General features: G+C 47.4%; 1 protein-coding gene and 1 long non-coding RNA gene across 2 annotated transcripts in view; both read left to right on the top strand.

The window, feature by feature from the left end:
- MDGA2 (MAM domain containing glycosylphosphatidylinositol anchor 2) overlaps positions 1-25,577 on the top strand; it is a 303,099-nt gene that overhangs the window by 5,866 nt on the left and 271,656 nt on the right. The window lies entirely within an intron of this gene.
- On the top strand, positions 2,632-12,649 carry LOC128087292 (uncharacterized). The gene is made up of 3 exons (XR_008209771.1): positions 2,632-2,690; positions 10,524-10,721; positions 12,062-12,649. It is a non-coding gene; the product is annotated as an uncharacterized LOC128087292 (long non-coding RNA).

Below are 25,577 nucleotides of genomic sequence, written 5' to 3'. Positions count from 1 at the left end.
CCATGGACTCTGAGGGGTGTTTCTATAACCAGGTTCACTGGTGGCAGCTTTACTGCACTGTGTGGATTTCATCTTTGGATGTTTTTGTCACTTGGGCAGAGACTTTTGTCACCTGTTCAGGTTGGATATTAAGAAACTTTTTTCCTCAGAAAGATTGGTGGGGAACTGGCACAGCTGTCCAGGGAGTGGTGGAGTCCTTGAAGGTGTTCCAGAACTATGGAGATGTGGCACTGAGGGACGTGGTCAGTGGACATGGTGTGGTGAGCTGGTGTTGGGCTTGGGGATCTTGGAGGACATCTTGCAAGTATGCATGACCAGCCCCACCTGGCAAGCCAGAAATGTAGGGATTTTAACATCTCAGCCACGTCCCACACAATGAGAGAGGTGGTCTGGGGCCAGCACTGTCATCCCTAGGGCTGGATTGGTGAAGGCAGAAGCCATGGGTCACAGAATCACAGAATTGTAGGGGTTGGAAGGGACCTCTAGAGATCATCGAGACCAACCCCCCTGCTAAAGCAGGTTCCCTAAACCAGGTTGCTTGATGCACCAGCCCTAGAGCCTTCAGACCTTGGGATGCAGCCAGAAAAGCTCTCTCACTGGTTTGAAAGTAAACCTGCTGAGACTTGTATTCATAGATCATAGGGCCATAAAATCATTAAAGTTGGAAAAGGCCACTAAAATCATCGAGTCCAACTGTTGACCATCATGCCCACTAAGCCATGTCCCTAATTCCTTCCAGTCATTTCATGGGCTTATGACAAGAACTCATCCCCACTGATTTAGCACGTATGCTGCCATGCTTGGTTCAGACCTGGAAATGGATGGAAGCTGTATCCACCCCACTCATGTGGGGACAATGCATTCCCAATGGTTTCCTTGCATACACACAGCAGCTCTGGCCGTTAGCACCTGGATCAAAACTCCCATTTCCCATCTCATTTCTCAAACTGGAGTTAAACCTTTTTGGTGTGGTTCTTGCTTTATGAATATTTAAGCCTAGGGAAGTGGAATGCTGAACTTGAAAGCATTTTTCCCCGCTGCAGAGATGACATGACATAAAAAGATGTTAGTGGAGCTATAATGGGTTGCAGCCCTTCACAAGCAGTCTGGGAGGAAGGTTTTAGAAATGCTGCTGATTTTAGGTCCCTCTTCTTTGTGCTGTTGCTTAAGAAACTGCTTCTACTCTGTTTTGTTATGGGCAATGCCTGCGCAGGTGTTAGGCAGCTCTGTTCCATAGAGCAGAGAAGACTGTAACCCTGCTGGGACGGGGACCAATGTGTGGTTGCCACCTTTGTTACAAGGATTAAGATTATATGTTTGCTGAGCACAATTGTGATGATTTGGCAATTGAAGTCATTCATTTCAGTTGCTTAATCTATTGCACGCTGGTTTGCCCAAACTCCTTGAAAACTGATCCTAGAATCATTCAGGTTGGAAAAGCCCTCTGAGATTCCCAGCCTTACCCAGCCCACCCCACCATGCCCACTGCTCACATCCCTCAGTACCACATCTCCATGGTTCTGGAGCACCTCCAGGGATGGTGACTCCTTTCTATTGTCAGTTTCAGCCATGCAACAACAGCTCTTTGCGGCTGGAAAAGGGGGAGCGAGGGAAGAAGAGGAGAGGCTGGTAGTGGCAGTTCCCTCCTGAGCCCCCACCACATCCCCCTCCATCACACCACCACCTCCATCACGTCCTGCTCATCATTACTGCTCAGGAACTGTGAATTAGCAACTAAGCAAGCTCATCCAAATGGAAGGAAGTAAAGATACTGGATGCTGCGTCTGGCTGCCCACCTGATTAACGGCTGTTTTTCTGAAGGTGGACTAACTCTGCTCTCCTGCTTGTTGGATTGCTTTTTTTTCCCCCTTTTTTTTTTGTTCTGCATTGTACTGATGGAATATAAAGCAATAAGGCAGTCTTGGCAGCATGGCAGTGCAAGGGTCAGACCAACAAGAGAGCTGCCACAGCAGCTGTTTTAGCAAAGGTTTTATCCTCATATGGTGGGGCAGAGTCCTCCCTGTGTGCACACCTGGTGCAGACCCTCCAGGTGCAGGGATGGGAGGACTCCACAATGTGGTGCAGCTGATACCATCCCCAACACCCAGCTGACATTTTCAGCTTGTTATTTTAGTTGCTAACCTGGGCTGTTTCCCACTCCCCAGTTTTCTCCCCTCTCCCCCATATCAGTGCCAAACAGCACAGTACCTATTAGCAAAACTTTGTAAATCAGCCACTTCCCTGCTGCTTCCCCCCCTGGAAGCAGCACCTCTCTTTCCACTCTGCACTCAAACAAGGCTACCAGTACAAAGTCAGTCATGGAGCTACTTCCAAGGGGCATTGAGCAGGCTGCCCAGAGAGGCTGTGGATGCCCCGTCCATCCCTGGAGGTGTTCAAGGCCAGGTTGGATGGGGCCCTGGGCAGCCTGGGCTGCTATGAAATGTGGAGGTTGGTGGTCCTGCATGTGGCAGGGAGGTTGGAGTTTTGTGATCCTTGAGCTCCCTTCCAACCCAGGCCATTCTGTGATTCTAGAGGTGTTCAATGGCATGTCTGCAGCCCCACAGCTGTAATTAATTGAGATCACTATTTAAAGCAGGGCCAGGCTAGCATCTGGCTTTTGCTCCCATTGGGCTGTGAGCAGGCTTGGAGCAAGCTGGTGAAGCTGGAGCGTTCAGGTTGCTCTTCTAAACGTGAGTTTTTCTTTCATTGAAATACTTCTTTTGCCTGTAGAGGGAGGTGGTAGGTGTGTTGGGAAGCCAATACTTTCTTAGCTGTGCTGCATAAACGGATTAAAGCGTGGTTGTGGAGGTGGCTGTGCTGTGTTGCTCGGTTCCCCTGTTGTCTCACGGGATGGGCTTTGCGGTGGGTTGTAGGGATGCTCGGTGCCTCTGGGCCTGGTTTGACTGAATCCATCAAGGAGAAATGAGGTGATACTTTAGGAGAGGGCTCTCTGGGGTGTGCCTGGGCTCAGCTCGCTGGGGGCAAAGAGAGGTACATGTGTTCTGCATCTTCAGGAGCTGTGGGAGCTATCCCAGGTGAGCACGGTGTTTCGACGAAGTGGAAAAGTGTTGGAGCTTGTTGTGGTTTGTGTTGTTTTGGTTTTTTTTCTTTCTTTGAACCTACATGCATGTTTTCATGTAAAGCAGAAAGGAGTTTTAAAACAGGCGTTTCCAACTAAATAAAAACTAAACTGTCTCACTTAGAGGGTGTCAAAACACTGAAATGTTTTCTGGTTGTTCAGTAATGCTGTCAGGAGATTGTGGGATGTGTCGGACTTCTGATTTGGCTCTTCTTAGTGCAGAGGGGAGGAAGAAGTTTTTCACTTGAATTTATATAATGGCAAACCATGCCTGGTGTGCTGTGTCTGTGTCTTAGGTCACAGAGTCATAGGATTTGGAAGGGATCATCTGTTTCGCCCTTGCCCACGTAGGCTTCCTGCAGTAGATCTCAATGGTCAATGAGTTGATCTCCAACCATTCAAAAAATGTGTCTTTTTCAGTAATTTGTTGTTTCCTAATGTGTGGTACGTATGCCACTGGTTCCTGCTGTACTGATGTATGAGGGGATGATTCTAAATAAGTCTTTTTTCTTTAACTGAGGCTGCTTTTGCAGGTAGAGGTGAGGTCTGATGACAGCAGCTGGGTTTTGTGTAGCCCACAGTGTCCTGTTGCGTTGCAACCCCAATTACTTGATGAGCTAATCCACAGTAAGAGTTAGTAGAGTTGGTGGATGAGCAAATGTTGGCAGTCTCCCTTCGTGGTTGGAAGCTGTGCCAGCAGAAAACAGGGCTGAAATATTAACATGTACAAATGATGACTTCCCACGTTCTTGGGGTGGGACTTGACTCCTGTTGGTGGATTGAGACCTTCTGTAGGTGCTGTGTCTGCTCTTGGCCAAGCATGTGGTTCCTATGCACACCAGAGATCTGCTTGGTCGGCAGGCAGGTCCAAGAGCCTCTCACTTGCAAGCCATGAGTGCTCTCCTTGCTGTGGTGGGCAGAAGCTCTCACATTTTAATAAGTTTAATTAATGCCTATGTTTTGCCTTATAGGAAAGCTTAACTTTACCTCAGGCACCTGAACAAAAAGAGACTTTTTTCTGCTGAGATTAAATATTCTCATAAAGAGAACATTTTGCTGCCCACGGCTACTCCATGCTCAAACAAGTTGAGTCCTCAAACTTCAGGGGCTTTTCAAATGGAAAACCAATACCCTGCAACTAAGCTCTATTTTTACCAAAAGGACCTTCCTTCCATCTGGTGCTTGATGGAAGCCCCCACCAGAGCCCTCTCCTTGATGCAGGAGATGACTCAGATGATACCCAGTGATTTCTAGGTATTTTTGCTTTAAGGGTTATAATATGCTGTAAAAGTGATGCACAAAGGCTGAGCATTAGAAACGAACCTTTTCAACTAAGTAATAGGAATATGTGCTGGGCTGAGCCAGGAGGTTAAGTGCAGACTTATACACCAACCTGGGTTGTTGCACAGGTGGGGCAGACTCAGTGTTTGCATGGCAGAATAGGTTTCCTTTAGGGAGATGCTTGCAATTACAACCTCTGCAGCTTTTGTGCTTGGTGCAAAAAACTCCCTCTATGCAGCAAAGCCCTTGTTGCTGGGATTGGGGAGGATGTGTGGTGTTCTCCCAGGGTTCAGAGCTGTGTGGCCATCTGCTACTCCTTGGGGTGCTGTAAAAGTCTGTCTGTTCTCACATCTGCATGGGGTTCAACCAACCAAGCTGGGGGAATCTTAGTAAAATGCTTTGCTGTGGAGTGGCTGTTTGTGGCCAGAGCCTGCATGCAGCAAGCCCTGGTGGCTCACATCCCGTGGGAGACCTGGGTCGTTCCCAGTGTTACTGACCCTGGGTGAAGGCAGCTGGGTGAAGCAGATCTGGGCAGTGCAGATGTGCCATGAGCAGCTCCTTGCAGGGCTGATGGAAGCTGCTGGTTGGAAATGCTTCTCTGACCATAAAGTCTCTCCATGACGAGGCAGTGGGTGAGGAGGACTTCCTATCTTCATGATTTCATTGTGGCAGCCATTTCTCCACCCAGTGCATTCACATCATGATGTCTCACTGCTCTGTGGTCTTCAACTGGTCTCTAATGGTGACTGTCCCTTGTGTGTGCCATTGCTTGGTTGCAGTGTACTTTGAGCAGAGCTAACCTTTCTCCTCTGCCCCTGTTTCTGATATGGGGTGGAAGCACAGGGAGGCAGTTGGGGGTGAGGTAATGCAGTTTGCTTCTTCAGATGATGGCACCTATGGGTAATGTCATGTGGGTCTGATGTGCAGTGCATTGAGCTGATGGTCACGTTATTATGTGGGGCTTTGCCTTCATGTCCTAAGGCAAGCCAACAGCTTTGCATTAAGGAATCCTGTTTTGATGAAAACCCACCAGGTGTTCTGCTTGCACCTTTGCTTTCTTGGCTGAGATTGTCTTTATTTCATACACCTGTAATGCCTCAGCAGTTCTGCTCTTGCAGGAATGAATCTGTGCTTCTTTCTTCCTTGCAAATGGCAAATGTATATGTTGGAAATACAGCACTTGCTTGCTTGTTCTGCAGATATCAGCTTATAAAGCATTACATAGAAGGAGCCAGTGCTTTATTTAATTTTCTTCTGAGCAGTGTTAGCTGATGACAGTCCTCTTGGGCATAGCGTTTGTGCAGCTGTCTCTGACCTAGGAGTCCTGAAGGTAGAGCTGGACCTTCTGCCTTCCAGAAATGGGTGTTGGATGTTCCCTGTGCAAATTCTCCATGCAATTCTGTGAAAATCAGGTTCCCATAAGAACGTGTGCCTGGCTCGGTCCTGCTGAAAGCATACAGTTGTGCTGCAATGAGCACATGAGATGCAGTAGCTGTTGAGGATGATCTTGTGGGGTTCTCACAGGCAATGTGTTAAGGTCTTAAACTTGCAGCCTTGGCTCCATGGTTTTTGTTAGCTCTTCTGTCTGCTTCCTGTTTTGGCCATATCTTTCTCAAAGCCCATTGATGATGAACTATGTGGGGTCCCAGCCTGTCAAACCAATCTCTGCAGCCTGGAGTTGGCCTTTTGCTGTACCACCAGCGCAGCACACAGCTGGGATGCTGAGGGCTGTCTTTTGGGGTTAGAGAAGTTTTGACTAGTATGAGATCACTCGTAGAAGAACAAAACCAAATGCAGAACTGAGATGGCTTCAGCATTGTTTTGTATCAATTAAAACTTCCAGTTTACAGCTGCTCATAGCAGGAAATGTATTTTACAGCTTGAATGTGCAGCAGTGTCATTAACTCCCTAATTGCAAGGCTGTGTTTATCACTCATTAAAATGTTAATAAAAATTACCTAAAGCACTGGGCCTTAAAACAAAACTCCGAAGCTGTGTAATGGGGCAGATTGCATAGTCTCTTGCTTGTGCCTGGACCTTGGTGTGGGTCTTCTGGTGGGTGCTCCCAAAGGGTCTGTGCAGGAGGAGGTGAGAGAGGTGTTTCAGTGTCTGGAAAGAATCATAGAATCATTAAGGTTGAAAAAGACAGGGGGATCATCTAGTCTGACCGTCAGAAGGTGGTTTACCACTCTGCAAGCCATACTGAGGATGTGCTGCCAAGATCTCTGGGGCTATGTAGGATGGGAAGAGCAGGGGAGAGATGGATGTGGAGGTGTGAGCCAAGAAAGCAGTGAGCTTTAACGGTGGGCAGAGAACAGAGCTGTGTTGGTCTTTAAAAGACAAATGTTCTTGGTCTGTAAAGCCCTGAGGGTGGGAGTGTGCTGTTCGTGCATCACCTGTCGCAGTGGGATTGCTTCTGGCAGGGTTTCCAAGCCTTCACTGCGATGTAAATAATAATAATTAGAGTGTCCTTATGGAACAGTCATGGCTGCGTTTGGATTGGGGGGAGGGGAAGAAACAAAAGCAGCGTTCATTAGTGTGGGAAGCAGTAGAAGATGATTCAGCCTTGGTAATGCAGGTGAGTTGACACCAACAGCCCTGTGCCTCGTGGAGTCCTGTGTAGGGTGAGCTGTGACCCATTTGCAGCCTCCTCAGGGTGCCTTCCAGAAGGTCCAGAGGAGCATTTCCCACTGGTTATCAGTTAAAAAGAAAAACCAACAAAGGAGGTGGAAGGCTGAAAGATGTGTGGGGCTCTGAAAGGCTTATCAGCTTATGGTTTTCAATAGGGAGGTGAAAATGAAGATTACAGAAGTGGGAATCAAAGGGAGGATGGCGTTGGCTTTCTGGATGGTCCTGGAGCATCTCCTGGAGGCATCAAAGAAATACAGAGCAAACCTGCAAACCTTCATCAGGGCGAGGTGGGAAGTGAGCAAGCAGTCTGAATATCTGGCTCAGATGAGTGGTTAGTGCTAAGTGTGTGCTCTAATTAGCTTATCGATAAAGACTTTCTCATGCTATTCCAAGGAAAAATTGGTATTGACATGTGCCAATGCAGTAATTCAACAGAATCCATTGTCCTTTGCATTGCTGAAGTCCTTTCAAGCTTCTCGTTCTGAGCAGCTCTGTGGAAATGCTGTATGTGAGCAGGGCAATCCTGTGCCTTAGCAGTGCAATAATGTAATAAATCAGTACAGTATGGTCAGGGCATTATGTGGGATAAGGAGAGTAGCCCAGTAACAGCAGCACTAAGCTTGCAGATATTGAAAGAGTTATGAAATGATGAAACCCAAATAAACTGAAATGTAAAGCTGTCCTGTTGCACGCTTCCAGTTACTGCTTGTGTGCTTGTCAGGAGAGAATATGTATCTCTTTCCTTATCCTTGCAATAGCTGCAGTTAACACAGGTCTGGGGGAATCAGTTCAGAAAATAACCACTTTCTGGGTTTGATGCGTTGAATTTCAGTTGAATTCTCAAGTTCATTTCCCTGCTTTGGGCTGAGCCTGGTTGCTGTGCATGCCAGCTCTTCTGTGAGCACTCCAATGCTGTTGCCTTGTGTTTGTTCCCATTGGGAAAGGGGAGCCCAGCCTTGTGGGATGCATCCAGGCTTCCATCTCTGTGGCCCCATAACATCTCCAGGAACAGTGACTCCAACTCCCAGGTGGCAGCAGGTGTGGGACCCCCAGAGCATCTCCTTGGGGAGCACACAGGGAGGCACAGCCCAGTGCTGGTGTTGGGATGAGAAGCAGCACTCTGTGTTTAGAACATATGTAGATTAGCGGTGATTAGTGCGGTGTCCTGTGACAACTGGATTTAGGAATGCTGTGTGCTCCTTGCTGCTGCTCTCACAGAATCATAGGATGGTCTGGGTTGCAAAGGACTACAACGCTGATCCAGCTCCAACCCCCTGCTGTGTGCAGGTTGCCAACCAGCAGCCCAGGCTGCCCGGAGCCACATCCAGCCTGGCCTTGAATGCCTGCAGGGATGGGGCATCCACAGCCTCCTTGGGCAACCTGTGCCAGTGCCTCACCACCCTCTGAGTATCACCACCATCTAGTGGCTTCCTCCAAGGCTGTGACCCAATGTGCTCTGTGCCCTCCTGCCCCCAGCCCTCTGAGCTGCACAGGTATGTGCAGACATGGCTGGCTCAGTTATTGCAGCGATAGCTCTTAAACCAACCACTTACATCTGTCCATCACCATTTTGGGAGGCATGAGGCTGTGGGAGCAGCCTACTGAATGCCTCAAGCTGCAGCAGTTTTGCAACAGTTCTTGTTAGACCTGATACCAAAAAAACTGTGCTGCTTCTGCTGAAACTCAGTCTGCTCTTAAATTAACCCCACCTGGATGAAGGGATGGCCAGCAGGCTCCTCTTGGCTCACAGTATTTTTAGAAGCTCGATTATACTTCAGCAAGAGATGCTACGTTTTGTATAAAAGCTCTTAAAATGTCAGAAGGACTTTTAATGCAGGGGGAAAAAGAGTATTTGCAGATACTTCATTATAAAGAATGTTGCCAGCAATCCCCATGCTTTGATACTGCCAGTGAGAGTTTTTCATAGCCCAACCATGTTTTCTGTCCTGTCAACTAAGTTGGGTTCTCCTGGCTGTCTCTATCTTGGGTGTTCTTCAGAGATCTGATGTGCAGTGTGTGTTCACCGAGTTCTGGCTGAGCTGAGGAGATCTAAATGATGGTAGCTGTGGAAATGCAGGTGGGAGCATCCCAAAACGGGTCCCCTACCTTAATCCTCCACACAGTGTTTCATGTAGTGACACCCTGAGTTGTTTCCTTAGCTGGGAAACAATGCAATGTGTGCAGTGCTCAACCCAGCTGGGGATGTATCAGATTCTCCCCATGTAAATACCCAGTGCAGTGAAATAAAGCAGCCAGCCCTGAGGGAAGCTGGAGATGTTAATTCTGCCTTCCCAGCACTGACTTGTGGATTCTTTACCAAAGGAGTGGTGAGGTGCTGGAACAGCTGCCCAGAGAGGCTGTGGATGCCCCGTCCATCCCTGGAGGTGTTCAAGGCCAGGTTGGATGGGGCCCTGGGCAGCCTGGACTGCTGTGAAATGTGGAGGTTGGTGGCCCTGCATTGGTGGGAGATTGGAGCTTCATGATCCTTGAGGTCCCTTCTAACCCAAGGCATTTGTGATTCTACTGCTAGTGAAAGGAGGGAAAGGTTTTTGCATGTTGGAGGAGTTTTAAGCATAGTTCTGATTGAAGGGATATGGCCAAGTGCCCTTGTTAACAGAAACAAGGATATTCACCTGTTTTTGGAGGGCACGGTAAGCTCTGCATGGATGAGGATTATTACTAATTAGGACTGTTGCTGAGAAGAGCCTCAGGCTATGGAGGAGATGATCCTGGTGCTTTATCCCTGTGGTACAGAGGCGTTTGGATGGGGTGTGGGTGTCTGATCAGTGCAGAGCTTTCCTGTGGTGATGGCAGAGGTCTCCCAGGAGCAATGTGTGAACAGCAGTGCTTCAGCTTTGCAGTCCGTGGCTCCAATGCCAAATATGTCCTGTTCATGCTTTCATCTGGGTCACCCAGAAACTCACCTTTAGTAAGCCTGGGCTGTGCATACAGCTCACACCTGCCCTAGAGGAATGCAGGGCCACCTGAGCAATGACCTTTGGAGGGCAGATTTGGTTGCTGGCTTGTAGGTGCATTGAGCAGCGCAGCAGATGCCAAGTGGTCAAATGCACAGAAGCCACTGCAGTTAGAACCATCCACACTGTCTGTGCTACTTGTGCTCCTGCTCCTTTGGTGAGAGCTATGTGTCACATAGGCTGTGTGTTTTCTGAATCAGCCCAGTGCATTTAAATGCCCTGACAGCCAACAACACAGGAACTTGTACAGCCAGCATGGGTGTGAATGTCTGTGTGGCTGCAGGGCTGGCACCTGACCCTGTTTGTCCATCACTGAGAGTTGAAGGTGCCTGGCTACCACCTCTTGTCCCCTCACATCAAAGCCCCTCAGGGTTCTGCAAGGTGTTGCCCACTCCCACCTTGCTCACTGACCGTGTTTCTCAGTGCCACATCCCCATGGTTGCTGAGTGCCTCCAGGGACCTTGAAAACCTGCTGTGGACCTTTGCTTCCTGCAGAGCCATTTTCAGAGCCCAGGAGCTCCTGTTCCTGTGTGTCCTGTGTGTGTTTAGTTTTTCAGATGAATCCCAGCAGGTACAACTGATAGCAGTGTTATGGAAAGTGCTTCCAGAGGTGCAGCACAAGTCCTTGAAGACTCGGAGCAGGAAGAACTGTGCAACGTGCTGCTGCGTGGGGCCCTTTGTGTGTAGATCCTCTTATTTGCTAATGGGATTTAGATTCAGACTTCCATCTCGCCAACCTGAACACTTGCCTGAAGGTAAAGCAGCCTTTTATACCTTTCAGAAGCAGCACATTAAATTAAGTGGCAAGCAGGTGGAGGCTTTACATGCTGCGCTGTCTGTACCATCAGGGCAGAGCACTGTGTGCATGGTGTGTAGCCCTGCAGCAGCAGCAGGCTCTCCTGGAAAGGCTTCATTTAATCCAGTGACCCTGGAAAACATGTTTTGTTCACTTGCAGCCTTCAGATTGGGGCTTTGACAGCCTACTCCTGCTCCTTCAGGAGCTGAGGTGGGAGGAAAGCCATGCGTCTGTTGCAGAGTAATGGTATTGCTGGGAGGGGTGCTGCTGTCCTGCATGGTTTGCTTTGCTAGGTGGATGAATGGAAAACTTCTCCAGTCTAAAATGCTGGCTAACAAATGACTGTTCATGGGATTATGATGCTTTGCAGAAGATGCGACTGAGATGGGAGGTTTAGGTTGGATGTTAGGAGGAATATCCACCAACCAGAGGGTGGTGAGGCACCGGCACAGGTTGCCCAAGGAGGCTGTGGATGCCCCATCCCTGCAGGCATTCAAGGCCAGGCTGGATGTGGCTCTGGGCAGCCTGGGCTGCTGGTTGGCGACCTGCACACAGCAGGGGATTGGAACTGGATGAGCACTGTGCTCCTTTGCAACCCAGGCCATCCTATAATTCATTCCATGATTCATTAAGAAGGTTGAGTCCCTGCTTTGTGCTGAAGGATGGGCTCTCCTTCAGAGATAGCTGTGTGGGGCAGCACCCACTGGTAGAGCACAGCCCTCCCTGCTGGTCCAGCACTGCCAGCAGTTTTATGCCTTGTCTCTTATCTTCTGCTTTTGGGGTCTGGAGAACTTTGCTGTGCTCTTAGGGTGCCATCAGGCACTGCTTCATTACTAAATGTGCTGTGGAAGAAGGGAGACCTACGTCACTGTGTTTTGTTCACAGAATCACAGAATAGCCAGGGTTGGAAAGGACCTCAAGGGTCACGAAGCTCCAACCCTTTTGCTGCAGGCAGGGCCACCAACCTGCACATTTAATATCACACCAGGCTGCCCAAGGCCCCATCCCCAGCCTTGCCTTGAACACCTCCAGGATTGGAGGTATTTTTCCCCCTATGTTTCTTGCTGCAGTCAGTAGGTCTTGTTGAATTGGCTATGACACGCTCCTTTATCACAGGGAAATAGCTTTCATTCTGTGTGAATTGAATAAAAATGCAAGGAATGACATCATGCTTCTTAAACAAATGGCAATGGGGAAAGTTGCACAAGTTCAGCGCGTTGGCTTTTTATAGCACGTGAATGGGATCTCGCTCACTAGAGCTGCTGTGAGCAGAAGGTTTCTTATCCGTACACATTTCAGGTAAATCAGTTCCGAGAAGTCCTTTCTCAAGTCTCCAGGGAGAGACAGCAAGGAGAGAAGTCAAATTGAAGATTATTTTAAGGCACATTGTTTCTCAGCATGGAGTGCAGCACTGTGAAACTCGGAAGACTGAACATTAAAATTCCCATCCTGTTACATAAGTGCTAAATAAAGAACATAAGACTTTACAGGAAAATGGTTCAGATCACCAGTTGGTTGGAGCTCTGCAGACCCCTGGCCTTCCACATGCAGCCTTATGTGTACCTGATCCATGCTGGGAAGTTGGTTCTGGTCTCTGAAAGCAGGACCAGATGCCCTCACCTATGGGTGATGTCTAAATCTGTTACTATATGGTGCTACCATCTTGAGGTTGGGCTGGGAGGATGGCTGAGCATTAGTGTGGCTGCTGTTTTAGCAACTCTCCCAGCACTGTACAGAGAAGTGCTGAGGTCAGCAGGCTCCCAATTGCTTTCTATGCTTGTTGGTTACAAAGAGCAACACTGGACTTGTGCTGGGGGTGCCATCTGTGCAATGGGCACATTCTGTGACTTAACTGAAGGGCATGACTGTGAGAACCATGACTATTCAAGGCCAGGTTGGATGGGGCCCTGGGCAGCCTGGGCTGCTATGAAATGTGGAGGTTGGTGGCCCTGCATGTGGTGGGGGGTTGGAGCTTCGTGATCCTTGAGGTCCCTTCCAACCCAAACCATTCTGTGATTCTGTGTGTGTGAGAATGGCTTCCCTTGGTCAGACCCCATGTCCAGCATCACCCCTTTGTGGGAGCTCACAGCAGGTGGCAGGGCATGAGAGCTGCCCTGGGAACAGTGCTTTCATCTGCCACCTCTGGAGGGTCTCCTGGAATTGATGTTGCAACCAGAGCAGTGCATTTTCAGTCTCTTCAATGAGTCTTTTCTCCTTCGATCTCATGCACTGCTTTTGAAACTCGTTCTATTTTGGGTCTAAAATATTCTCTGAGAGCGAGCAGTAGGGTTTCATTGCATGGCATGGAATAGCAGCCATATGACTTCATTGCTGCCTCCTAGTCCTTGTGTGTTCTGGAAAGCAGTGCAAGCTCTCTCAACCAGTTGTAGGGTTTATTTGTTTTGGTGTTGTTTTTTTTTTTGCACTCTTTGGGTTTTGAATGATCACAAAGATTCTTTTGCCTTTCCAATTAGTTGCTACAGTTTTTTCAAATGAAGAGATGGATGGAGGCTCCCACCTGCTCCCAGGCTTGGTGTCTGTGCATGTCCCACCTATCAAACACAAGTTCCAGAGTTATTTGCCAAGTGCTTTGAAGCCTAGGCAGAAAAAAAAAAAAAAAAAGAGTAGTTATAGCTGCTGATAACGTGTAGGGATTTATTGAAGGACGAGCAGTATTTCTCTGTTCTCCCCAAGACCCTGTCAGCTCCATTCGAGAGGCTCGCCATGGTGGCACAGATAGCATCTGAGCTTTCAGTTGCTTTTAAAGGAAATTTATGGTTCTCCTGATAGCACAGAAGAGCTCAACAATGTGACTCTCATGGGTCTGAGAAGCAATAGCTTTAAATTTCCTGTTAAAACTCTTGATGTACTGCTGCTTCCTGTGGGTTGAATGTTGTCCTGGAAGTGTGGTGTGTCGTGTGACCCCAAACCTGTCAGCTTGGGTTTGATGGAAGTGGTGAGAGCATGAGGTCAAGGGAAATAACTGGAGGTGGAAATTGGAAATTGAAATGATTGCAGGAGTGAAGAGCCCAATCAGAGGAGTGCAGAAGCAGGCATAGCAGAGACCCTGCTCAGGCAGAGGGGTTGCTGGAGCCTTTCTTGGAGGTAAATGGTGTTTGGAAAGGGTGGCATGTATGAGGAACCACGAGGAAGCTTCTGAGGACAGTGGGAGAGAAAACTCAGTGTAAGAAGATCATGGAACCATGGAATGGTTTGGGTTGGAAGGGACCTTTAAGCCCATCCAATTCCAACCCCCTTCTAAAGACAGGGACACCTCTCTGAGCAGGTTGCTCACAGCCCCATCCTGCCTGGCTGTGAATGCTTCCAGGTAGGGACATCCACTGCTTTCTCTGGGCAGCCTGTTCCAGAGTCAAAATGGCTTGCACAAGAGCATTCATTACCCCAGGTCAGGTGCTCAGATCCTTCCTAACAGCATTTGGACCCCACAGCTGTTTCTGTTTTCAAGTCTTCATCCCCACCTAGATTAGGTGTGCCCAGCAGTGCTGCTGGCATGGAGCAGGGTGGATAACAACCCACCTGCACAGAGATGCAGACCAAGGGAGGGCCCCTGCTGGTGCACTTGTGCCAGCTGTCAGCTATGCAGTGCTGCAACAGAGAACCCCAATTTAGCTGTGGCTGGGCCCGTGAGGCTCAGTATGGTTTTGCTTTAGAGGCCTTAGGAAGAAAATGCAGTTTCAGGCTTCTGCATGTTTTTTGACGTGGAAATGATTACACAGTAGGAGCTATGAATGCTCTGGCAGCTTTGCCTCGCTTCTCTAATGCTAGTGCCAAAGAGCAATTGATATGAAAAGTAATTATGACATTAAATGACCAGTGACAGAACTTGTTTTCCCACCCTCAAGCTTCTGTGGTTTTCCAGAGCTGCTCTTTGGAATATGACAATGTAGTCGAGCTCTGATGCCAGTTTTCCAGCACGCTGTCTCCACTTTTAAAATCCCTTCCATCTCTTTCAGAAGGGTGCTGGTTTGCCTCCTGGCATGCACAGTAAGTGGAGACGTACTGATGATCGTGTAGGAGATTATTTACTTGAAATAGAAGTGTTGACATCTGCTTCAGAAAATACCAAATGTTTGACCACATAAACTCATTAAACCCTCCCCCTTGAGTGTAATGGCAATGCTTTAATTGCACATCTTGCCTGATGTCCTGAGCTTGCAAGCAAGGATCGCTAATTATTCTGCAGTTGTCTTTGAAGATGGATGCCACAATAATGAGCTGTTACCAACAGGTTCCCGTTGGTTGGTTTGAGTCTTGCACTGCTGGAAATTGAAACAAATGCTCTGTGCATTGATGGGGTGTTGGTGGTTGCAACAGCACTGAACTGGGATTGCCATGGTGCTGCTTTATGGTGGTCATCTCAAAGGCGCCAGCTGAGACTGAGGCCCCAGCTGGTCCACCAACTGGTGGCTAAGGGCAGCTCTCATTTTATGTATTGATGTAGTTTATATACTAAAAGACAGGATGAGGGGAAATGGTTTTAAATTGGAAGAGGGTAGAATAGGTATTAGGAAGAAATTCTTTACTATAAAGCTGGTGATATGCTGGAACAGGTGGAACTAGATGACCTTAAAGGTCCCTTCCAACCCAAACTGTGCCCTGATTCTATGACATAGTTTATAAACCTAGAGGAATCCCTGGAGGTGTTCAAGGCTAGGTTGGATGCAGCCCTGGGCTGCTATGAAATGTAGAGATTGGTGGCCCTGCATGCAGTAGGGGGGTTGGAGCTTCGTGATCCTCAAAGTCCCTTCAATCCCAAGCCATTCTGTCAATTGCAGGTGAAAGGTAAGAATTCAAGAGACTTTGTTGGTTTGGAGCTGGGGGTCAGAGCAGAGTTGAGCTCTCATTTTGGTTTATTCTACACAAATAACTTATTCACATAAAAATTGCTCTTGAATGTAGCTGCAGCTGAGGAACGGGAGAGGAATCCAGAGTAGTGCAAATGCTCCCTTCTGTTGATATCTTATTAAAAATGCTTTTGTTGTGTCAATATCTTTATTTGATTTTCTCATATTTAATGAAGGGATTAAAGCAGAGCACAACAACATGAATATTTCTGGGTCTGAGCAGAATGATCTGAAGTTGTGATGTTTCAGCCAAACTGGGAATCAGTGGTGACAACAAATAGTGCTTCAGCTCAGCCCCAAACAAAACCAGTACTTGCCTACCTCTAGAACTGGATCAGAGAAACCCACTTCCCTTATCATTGCTTGAGCACATATCCCTCCTCTTTGCAGATTGGGGGCTTCAGTACCTGAAAGAAATAAACCAAAAATAAATGATTACCCTTTGTTCTGGTGGCTTGGTTATGATAATAGAGGTAAATACCAGGGATTGGCAATGCCTTGCAGGATCTTAATGCAGGCAGCACTTAATTCATGGTCAGTGAAGGCTGCAGCTGCTGGGGTTGTTTTCATGTGATCAACCCAGTGTTCTGTGGGAGCATCCCTGCAGTGTGGTGGTACCTGGGTGTATGTGCCCCTCTATCCCCTGCTGCCTCAGCCAGCTGTGCAGCATGAGGCTGAGGAGCTGGAAGTAGGGCTGTTTGTGCAACCCTGAAGCAGTCCCTCTGATCTGTAGCACTTCAGTTAAATAAGCAGAGATTTTCTCAAGATCCCACTCTTTGCAACAGAGCGGGGATATTGCTGAGTATGTTGTCTTCATTCTATTTTCTCCCTTATTCATTTAAACTTAAGCAGGATGCTGGAGGTGCTTGTTCCAGGCTGTGTGTTCCATCATGTCCTTAATAAATGTCATAATAAATGGTGACCCAGGAGAGGCAGAACCCGCAGGATGTTCCTTACTGCCCAGATGCTGCAGGACCATGATGCTGCTCTGAACTAATCTCTGCAGCCCTCACCACTGTAGGATCCGGCTGCTCATTCATAAAACAAGCAAAAAGCAGAAACCCAGCAACCTCTGGCTGACTGCAGTGTGTTGGGATGGTGATTTGGTGCCCTAAAACAGTGCTTGAGGCTCCTGTAGCTGTTCCCTTCTCTTGTGTTGGCTTGGCAGAGCCCAGTGATGGGAATGCTTGCTTAACATTCAGTGTGCAATTAGCAGTTGGAGTCCTTGCACGTAGAGATACTGGGATTTCAAGGTTTCTGTTTTATTTTTGGCTGTGATAACAGTTGCTAAATATTATCCCTTCCTCTTATACTTCTGTGAGACTGAGTTCTCAGTATACATGGCAAACCACGCATGCAGCAAAAGGCTTTTTTGTCACTTGCACAGGGCACAGACCTGCTATATAAGCCAACAGTGGTCTGTACACAAATGTGTGCTTTGGTGGTTGCAGTCTGAGCAAGAATTGTTGGTCTGATGTCTGAGTGAGCGGATGCTCCTATGTCCCCTGAGGTTATCTGTCTGCACATCCACAGCCACTCCCTGTAATCTCATCTAATCTCTGCGTGTACAGAATGCTTGGAATTGAAATGATTGCCCTGCCTGCCACCAAGTTGGGATTTCCTCTGGAGATGAAAATTAATTTGTATGGGTTTTTATGGTTTTGCAGTTGATGCTGGCTCCAGCCCATGACATCAGTGCCAGAAATGCATTTTAAAGCTCAGAAATCAGCTTTCCAGAATCTTTCTTCCAGGCAGGTTTTGGACATGAAATGCCATCAGAAGTGGTTTCATTGCACAGTGTGGTCCAGCACAGTGACACTGATGGTTCCCTGAGAAGCTGGGAGCCCGTCTTGCTTTTGCCAAAGCAGGGCTGATTGTAGTTGTTGTGTTGTCTCACCACTCCTGTTCATGCTGACCGTGTTGGATTAATAAGTAGGCTCCATAATTCTAAATGCAGGGATAACATTGTTTTGCCCCTCTATCCATGTGAATGCACTGAACCCGCAGACTTGTTTGCTAGTCCAGATGTTGCTTCTGGCTGGGATTAGTAGAAGCTCACAGTCATAGAATAACCCAGAAACCCCAAAATGATGCCTGAGCTGTAACTCAGGCACAAGCAGGAGGCTGCTTCCTCATCATCCTTGGGCTAACTGCCACACAGCTGATGTGCTAGTGCACTGAGTGCTGGCAGGGTCTGGGAGGCTGCAGGAGCCCATCACTGTAGATGACCAATGCAATGTGCAGCTTTCCAGGTGTGTCTGAGAGTTGGGGATAGCTCATTCCTGCAGAGTGCAGCAGTAGTGCACTGGAAGCTTAAAAGTACGGAGAAAGTTGTTAAGCTTGTCCTTAGCAAGACTGGAGTTTCATGTGTTGCTGTCATTTTTGAAAGCAGCAGACCACGTTTCTTCTAGGAAAAGAATTGAAATTGGGGCAAGGAGCAGCTGATGGAAATGACTTGCTTGGATGCGTGTCGTTGGAATCATGTATTGAAGCGGGTAATTGTGAAACAAAAGAAATGAAGAAACAAAACAGCAGGGAAACCAAAACCCTCTGTTCATTAAAAGCTGTTTTGCACATGTCCGTGCACCCATGCCTTTATACAGCTGTTACAGAGAAGCTGGGCAGTGAAACAGTGTGAAAATGGAGGTGCAAACAAAGCATGCATCATACGCACCTATCTTTGCAAACTTACCACATCACTTATTACATATTTGCATACACTTAAATATCAAGGCTTCAAGATGCTCTATGAGGTCTCCATAACGCTTGTTTATCTCCTGCCTATTTTAAATATGGATTTGCATAGCTGAGTGTTGCGATTTAAATTGCAAATGGCAGATGCAGAAGCAAAACCTGAGCTTGGTGAGTATACAGTGTACATCTCAACAGCACCAGCTGAGTCATGGTCCTGCTGTGTTGCATTGCACTCTCGTTGCCTGCAGCTCCTCAGCCTGCCACCCGTGATGGCCTTCTGCATGCTGTCCTTTGCCCGACTGCTTTCTGGTCCTATGCTGTGCTTCTGGCCGTTGCTCATGCACAGGGAGCGTGCTGAAAAGTGAAGGTTACTCTCCTGAGATTCCATCTCCTGAAATTTATGAAGTAGTGAAGCTGAATTAGACATGAGCCATAAAACTCTGGCATGGGATGGATGGATTAGCTCCAGTGTAAACTAAGGCTGGTTTAGTTAAATCAGCCATCTGCCCGTGCTGAATTTATGCACCGATGTGGCGTGCTGCTGTGCGGTGGCTCAGCCCTGTGGGTCTGAGAAGTCTGCAGGGAGAGCATCTTTCTCCAAGTAAAGCCTTATATGCGTTTTTGGGAACTTTTTTCCATCACAGCCATATTCATTCTCTCAGTGTGCTGAGCGTGATGTGACCATAGGCTGCCTGGTTGCATCTCCTTGGTGGTGGCATTGCTGCAGCCTGTGGTACAGCTGGCGTTGGTTCAGCCAGCAGCTGTGTGCAAGGAGGGATGAGTTGGTTGTTGGGGTCATTGGGAGCCCTGTGGCTCCTCTACATGGCTTGAGTGAGCCTGGCCATGTGCAGGAGGAGGGAGCATCATGGAAGGAGTATTTGTGTTTGTGCAGGAGAAGAGGAGTAGAGGAAACTCAGTGTGACCTGAATTACAGCAGCAGGGCTGCTCTGGTTGTCCACCCTCCTCCCACTCTGACCCGTTGTCCACTCTCCTCCCACTCTGACCCGTTGTCCACCCTCCTCCCACTCTGACCCGTTGTCCACTCTCCTCCCACTCTGACCCGTTGTCCACCCTCCTCCCACTCTGACCCGTTGGCTGTGCATTGCATTGAATGCTCATTTGCACTGGCAGAGGATGGGCTGGAGAGAAGCTGCATGCCTTGAGCAAGAGGTGCAACTTTGGGTAGAGTTGAGCCATCAGAAATGCCATGGTTATGGTTATTATTCTAGGTGAAGTTTGTTCTGTCCTTTGGGAGGAGCATCAGGATGCTTTTAAAGCCCACAGGTGGCTGAGCTTTTTGATCACAAGCAAATATACTGATGGCAAGCTGAACCTGTCTCCCTCTGCATGCAGTAGCCCCAAAATGCAGTGGCTGATCTCTTCAGGCCTTTTACCAGCACTCTGACAACCACAGATGGGAGATGCAGATGCCTTTGGTCATCTCTAAATGTGGAATTGCAACTGGAAGCATCTGTGGTAGGCGTTCATTCTCCTGGTTAGCAGCAGGCAGCTGTAGAAGCAGGTGTTCCTTTGGGCAGAGGGTCATAAAGATTTGTGTTTCTTGTTCAGGTCATATACATATATATGTAGGATATAAATATATATATATTCATGGTGTTAACTGTTCCGTGCCTTTGCCATTTGCAGCTTATGTAATTGCTGTAAAAATGTTTTTCTGTGCTGTAGAGTTTGCAAACCTTCGATTGCATCTTCTAATAATTCAGGCTGAGAGCTTTGCACTTCTCTCTGGTTTGAAATGATAATAACCATGCTTCTACCCAAATATGCTTTGTGTAATGAAGTTAGTGAAGTAGATATTTTACATTTGAAAGTACTATTTTGTACTGGAGGCGAAGGAACAAGAATTAAACTGCTTCATCTTTTCTTTATCTGTCCTTGACTTGTCCTCTCTGGTGTTACAGAAAAACATTGTCAGTTCCACTGTGTGAAGATTGTTTTCAGGGAAATAAACGTTTCGGTGACAGCATTATGTTCCCATTTGATACACCTCTCAGTTTGTAAACTGCTGAAGGAAGAAATGGGCGGGCTTTGCTTGGCTGTGGAAATGAAACGAACAAAAAAAAGACTGCTCCTAATGGAATGGGTTGTTAGGAGGCTGAGGACGGCTCTCTGCTTCAGTCCGGCACTAAAACCACAATGATTTGCGGCTGCAGCATTGGTATAAGCAGAACAAGGCTTTGTTGAATGCTCAGCCCAGCACGTCGGCACTTCCAAGTGTGAAATGCAGACCCAGAGGGCTTTTCACACCTCATGTCTTGGTCAGCCTGTAACTTCACTGACACTGTTAGCTGACAATACTTTACTATGACAATTCTTTACTTTACTGACAGTTCTTTGCTGTGAGAGTGGTGAGGTGCTGGAACAGCTGCCCAGAGAGGCTGTGATGCCCCGTCCATCCCTGGAGGTGTTCAAGGCCAGGTTGGATGGGGCCCTGGGCAGCCTGGGATGCTGTGAAATGTGGAGGTTGGTGGCCCTGCCTGTGGCAGGGGGTTGGAGCTTCGTGATCCTTGAGGTCCCTTCCAACCCAAACCATTCTGTCATTCTGTAATAAAAAGATATCTAGCATGGTGACGAAATCCTTGTGTGTCCCTTCCAGCTCAGGATGTTCTGTGACTTTGTTCTATTATCCAGATCAGCACCTTCCCCATGCTCAAGTGAGACCTGCTGCCTGTAAGTCTTCCATCTGGGATTCTATCACAGTGAAGAGCTCTGTGGGCAGCTGAAAAAACAGAGATTCGACACAATTGGCAGGCAACCTTCTCCAGCTGGAGATGCTGCCACCCAGCTGGTGAAGGGATGCCTCTGAAGGTCACCTCTCCAATGGGATATTCCACTGGAGACCCTATTTGGAGTCCCTTCTCCCTGTTTTTGGTGCCTAGATGAGGAATGTGGGTGTTCACACTTGGAGCAGTGCTTCATGAGCCACTGAGGATCTAAGTGGAAGTGAAGTGCAGGCTGTGTGTCATCATCTGCTTTGCTGCAGCCTGGAAGATCAGCTCTGTCCTGTGGACTGATGGTGATTCACAAATCCAGTGGGTCACTTCTGGTAGTTTGGCTGTGTTTTGGTCTGTTGGATCGTTCTATTCTTTCTCCTCCAAATCTTCCTGTTGCTTTGTTTGACTTGAGCTGGCAGCCAAACTGTTCATCCTTGGCAGGTGAAAGGGATACCTCAGTATTTGAAGGAGCGGCGCCTGGGTTTTAATCTCTTCATGTTCTGTTGAGCAAAGTCACTAAAAGATTAATGGATGTCTGAGAAACGAACTGGGATTTGCTGCTTTTCAACAAGAGGATCAAACAAATGCCAGAGGGCTGATGGAATGAACATGTGGGCTTTGTGTCATTGTGGGGTTGCTTCTTCAGAACCCCCTGTTCTTTGCTAAAGCAGCAGGATGATGTAGCACAACTTGATTCCCTTGAACAGCAAATCAGTGAATGATCCAGGCTTTTATTTGGGTTTAGCTTTTAGTTTGGTGGTGCTCATCAATCATGATTTACAAGGGCATGTGTGTAGCAAAGATGTTGTCCTAAGTCTTGCGGATGCCCTAGTCCTGATCTGCTTGAGCAAATAATGCTGGGCTTGTTGATGAAGTCAGCTTTGGCTCTGAGTGGGTACACAGTGTGCTGTGAAACTGTTTGCTATTATTGCATTTTGCAATAAATTTAATCCAAAGAGTTATTTTTAATTATGTCCCGAGTATCCCTTTTAGCTAATATGTGTTTGATTGCATCCAGGTAGCACTACTGAGGTGAGAGCTAATGCTGTTGTATGTACCCCCTGGCAGCTGACAGGGGACACAGAGTACTTGGAAGTGCTGTTCCCATTGACTGGTTGCTTCCTGAGCTTGTATGCAGTGATGTGTTTTTTATGCCTGTGTGTGAGGATGGAGGATAATGTAAGAACACAAATTTGGGAGGAAGTTTTTCATCCAGAGGGTGGTGAGGCACTGGCACAGGTTGCCCAAGGAGGCTGTGGATGCCCCATCCCTGCAGGCATTCAAGGCCAGGCTGGATGTGGCTCTGGGCAGCCTGGTGACCTGCACACAGCAGGGGGTTGGAACTGGATGAGCATTGTGGTGCTTTGCAACCCAGGCCATCCTATGATTCTAGGATTCAGTGACAAATTGCTGTACGTGAAGAGCAAATGTTGCTGTTTGGGTGCATTCCTTATGCCTTAAGTACCACGTAACTGCTTATGGGCTTTATCCTCAGGGGCGCTGCCCCGAGTGTGGGGAATCCATTTCATTGAGGTGTTGGGCAGCAGGAGGGGAAGGGGAGCTGCTCTGGGTTAGTTAGAACCACAGAGAAGCTGTGTGCAGTTTTCATTCCTCTTGGGAGGAATTCTATTCTCATCTGTGTTGCTGAACTGAATCTGCAAGAGGCAATTGGTATCTGATGTTTGGTATCATGTTGTACCTGTGAAGAAGAAATGTTTTGTCTTTAGTAGAGCTTGTGCAACTGCACGCTGCTGCACCATGGCAGTCATTCCTCCACAGCATGATGGGGAGGTTTTTGGCTACTTTAATGTTTTAACCTTTTTTCATTAGCTTTATTTCTACCTTGTAATACTGTGTTTTAAGCACAAGAATCAGTTTTCTCTCCTCTTTTTCATTGTTTAAATCTCTTGTGTGCTGCTGTGGACATCTCGTAAAGATGTGTTCTGCAGGTAACCTTTGGTAGGTTTAATAGCACTGCAAGCAGATCAGCCTGTAATGAGTTGGAGTCCTGAACAAAGGATGCTTTGGGTTTATATGTAGGGCTTTAACAGTGGGGGCTGCTTCTTTGCAAGGGAGCTCAGTGCTTGACATGAGCAAACGTGCTGGTTTTAAAGGCCAGCCTGTATTTCTGGGTGCAGGAGCTGAGGCTTGGGTCTGTCTGACATCTGAAGTGCTGTCTTACACTGGGAAAGGTGAAGTATTTCAGGAATGGCACGCAGCCAGCATGGTGATAAATATAGCAGTATTGTGGTGCTGCAGCACCTTCCGTTTGCGTATCTCAAAATGTTTTAGAGAAGAAAATCAGTCACTTCTCCCAGTTTGCAGGAGGAGAAATTGAGGTGGAGGTGTGCCCAGGGCTAACAGCAGGTCAGAGCTAGGATGGGGCTGGGACCGAGCTGGCTTTGCTCCTAGCCAAGGTCATTCTCTCTGAAGGACATAAAAGTGGGTTAGACCTCAGTCTGGCATAGACATCTTACCTGAATTAGGAGCTGCAGCTTCTTGGGAAGCTGGTCTACTTTTATTCTTAAAAAAATTTAAAAATTTTACTAATTTTTCCTTTATAAATCATTTTTTCTTTATTTTGGGACTTTTTTTTTTTTTAGCCTGGTTGGGGTTGATGCAACGAACTCTTTCATTGCTTTCCTGCAGAAAGAACATGCTGAACTTGATGTTGTATTGCTAGAGATAGCATGAGAGGGAATGGCCTCAAGTTGTGCTGGGGAGATTCAGATTGGTTATTAGGAAAAATTTATTCTCTGAAAGAGTGTTCAGGCACTGGAATGGGCTGCCCATGGAGTGGTGGAGTCACCATCCCTGGAGATGTGCAAGAATCATTTAATGTGGTACTGAGGGACGTGGTTTAGTGGGGAAATATTGGTGGTAGGTGGATGGTTGGACTGGATGAGCTTGGAGGTCTTTTCCAACCTTGGTGATTCTATGATGGCTTAACCACAAAGGCCCATCTGACACATCTAAGTTTGGAGTTAAAGCATACGTTAGGATTTTTATGTTTAAAAAAACCATGGCAACATTACTTTGTGAAATAGGGCGAATGGAAGAACTGCCATGGAAAAAATGCATTTTTAGAGTGCTTAACTAATGGCAAATTTTAATGCATAATCTTAGCTTGTCACAAATCCATTGCATGCTGAAACCATGACAGCCCCCTCTGCTGTGAGGAGTCCTTTGGCCAGGTCTGAACACATCTGTTTCCTCTTGCATGTCCCCACAGCAAGACCAGTGCTAAGAGACTTCTTTTCATATTCAACCTCATAACTCAGTTTGTGTTATGTTAATTTGATCATTCAGAGCTATTTAAACTCACTGTTTTCTGTCTTGCTTATGACCATGATTTGGTCATTAATCTGGCCTGTCGAGTTAGCTTGGAACTGTGCTTGCTTAGTATGTGTTGGCTTGTTCATCCTTTCCTAAATCAAGACTATTAAAAGGAAACAGAACAGGCTATTCTGTCCAAGTAGAGTATGGGTTAAAACCTCAAGGACTGGGGCAGCTTCAGCTAAGGATCAGCAAGTTGTTGAGCTGCTTCCCAACCGGTGTCTGCAGGGCTCCCAGTGTCACTTTGTGATGAGCTCAGGGTCCCTTTGGTGGCCGAGCAGATTGAACAGGAGCCAGCTCTGAGCTAGAAGCAGTTCAGTGGGGTGAGAGTAGATCCTGGCTGAAGAGGAGCCAGCTGCATCCATGGGCTTTGCAGGTGGTGCCCTGCTTGTACTGTGGTGAGCCATGGGTCTGGGAGATGTGCTGCATGAAAGGTCCTAAGAAATCTTGTATTACTTTTTCCAATAAAGCTCTGAATGTTTCAAGAAGAAAAAAAAAGGCCAGTAGTTAAACAGCATCTGTATTGTCTGTACAGCACTCTGCAGCTGTCCCTGGACACAATGCACAGGGAGCACTTGCTGGAAGTATAGTTGGATCCAGTTGTGAGAAATTCCTGTAATGTTGATGAATTAAGACTTTAAATTTCTTGCAAGGACCATGTGTAGCAATGGATGTTGTGAGCTGTAAATGGATATGTTATCTACAGAGCAGGCTGTGTGCTTGGTGCAGAAAGGTGGTTGGATGATTTTATGACTGTCATTCTCTGTAATTTTCTACTTGGTTATTAGCATGAGTGAAACACATTTGTTCTGCTTGCTGATCTTTTTTATTACATCTCCACAAACATACCCTACAAAATTAGCAAGGAGTCCAGCCTGGTTATTTTTAGTTCCATTTCTGGCACAATTGGTCAAGGAAAATGAGGAGCATTTCTCAAGAAACTTCCATGGAAGCAGTGAGCAGCTCCTGGAGGAACCTGAACAAGGGGAAGTGGTTTGAAGTCGAGGGAGGGCAGATTGAGGTTGGATGTCAGGGGGAAGTTGTGTGCTGTGAGAGTGGTGAGGTGCTGGAACAGCTGCCCAGAGAGGCTGTGATGCCCCGTCCATCCCTGGAGGTGTTCAAGGCCAGGTTGGATGGGGCCCTGGGCAGCCTGGGCTGCTATGAAATGGGGAGGTTGGTGGCCCT

This window comes from Tympanuchus pallidicinctus, unplaced genomic scaffold, assembly GCF_026119805.1.
Source record: "Tympanuchus pallidicinctus isolate F22 unplaced genomic scaffold, pur_lepc_1.0 scaffold3, whole genome shotgun sequence".
In the NCBI taxonomy this organism is placed as follows: Eukaryota; Metazoa; Chordata; class Aves; order Galliformes; family Phasianidae; genus Tympanuchus; species Tympanuchus pallidicinctus.
Note: the sequence above shows the minus strand (reverse complement) of the source record. Positions and strands in the feature narration are given on the sequence as shown.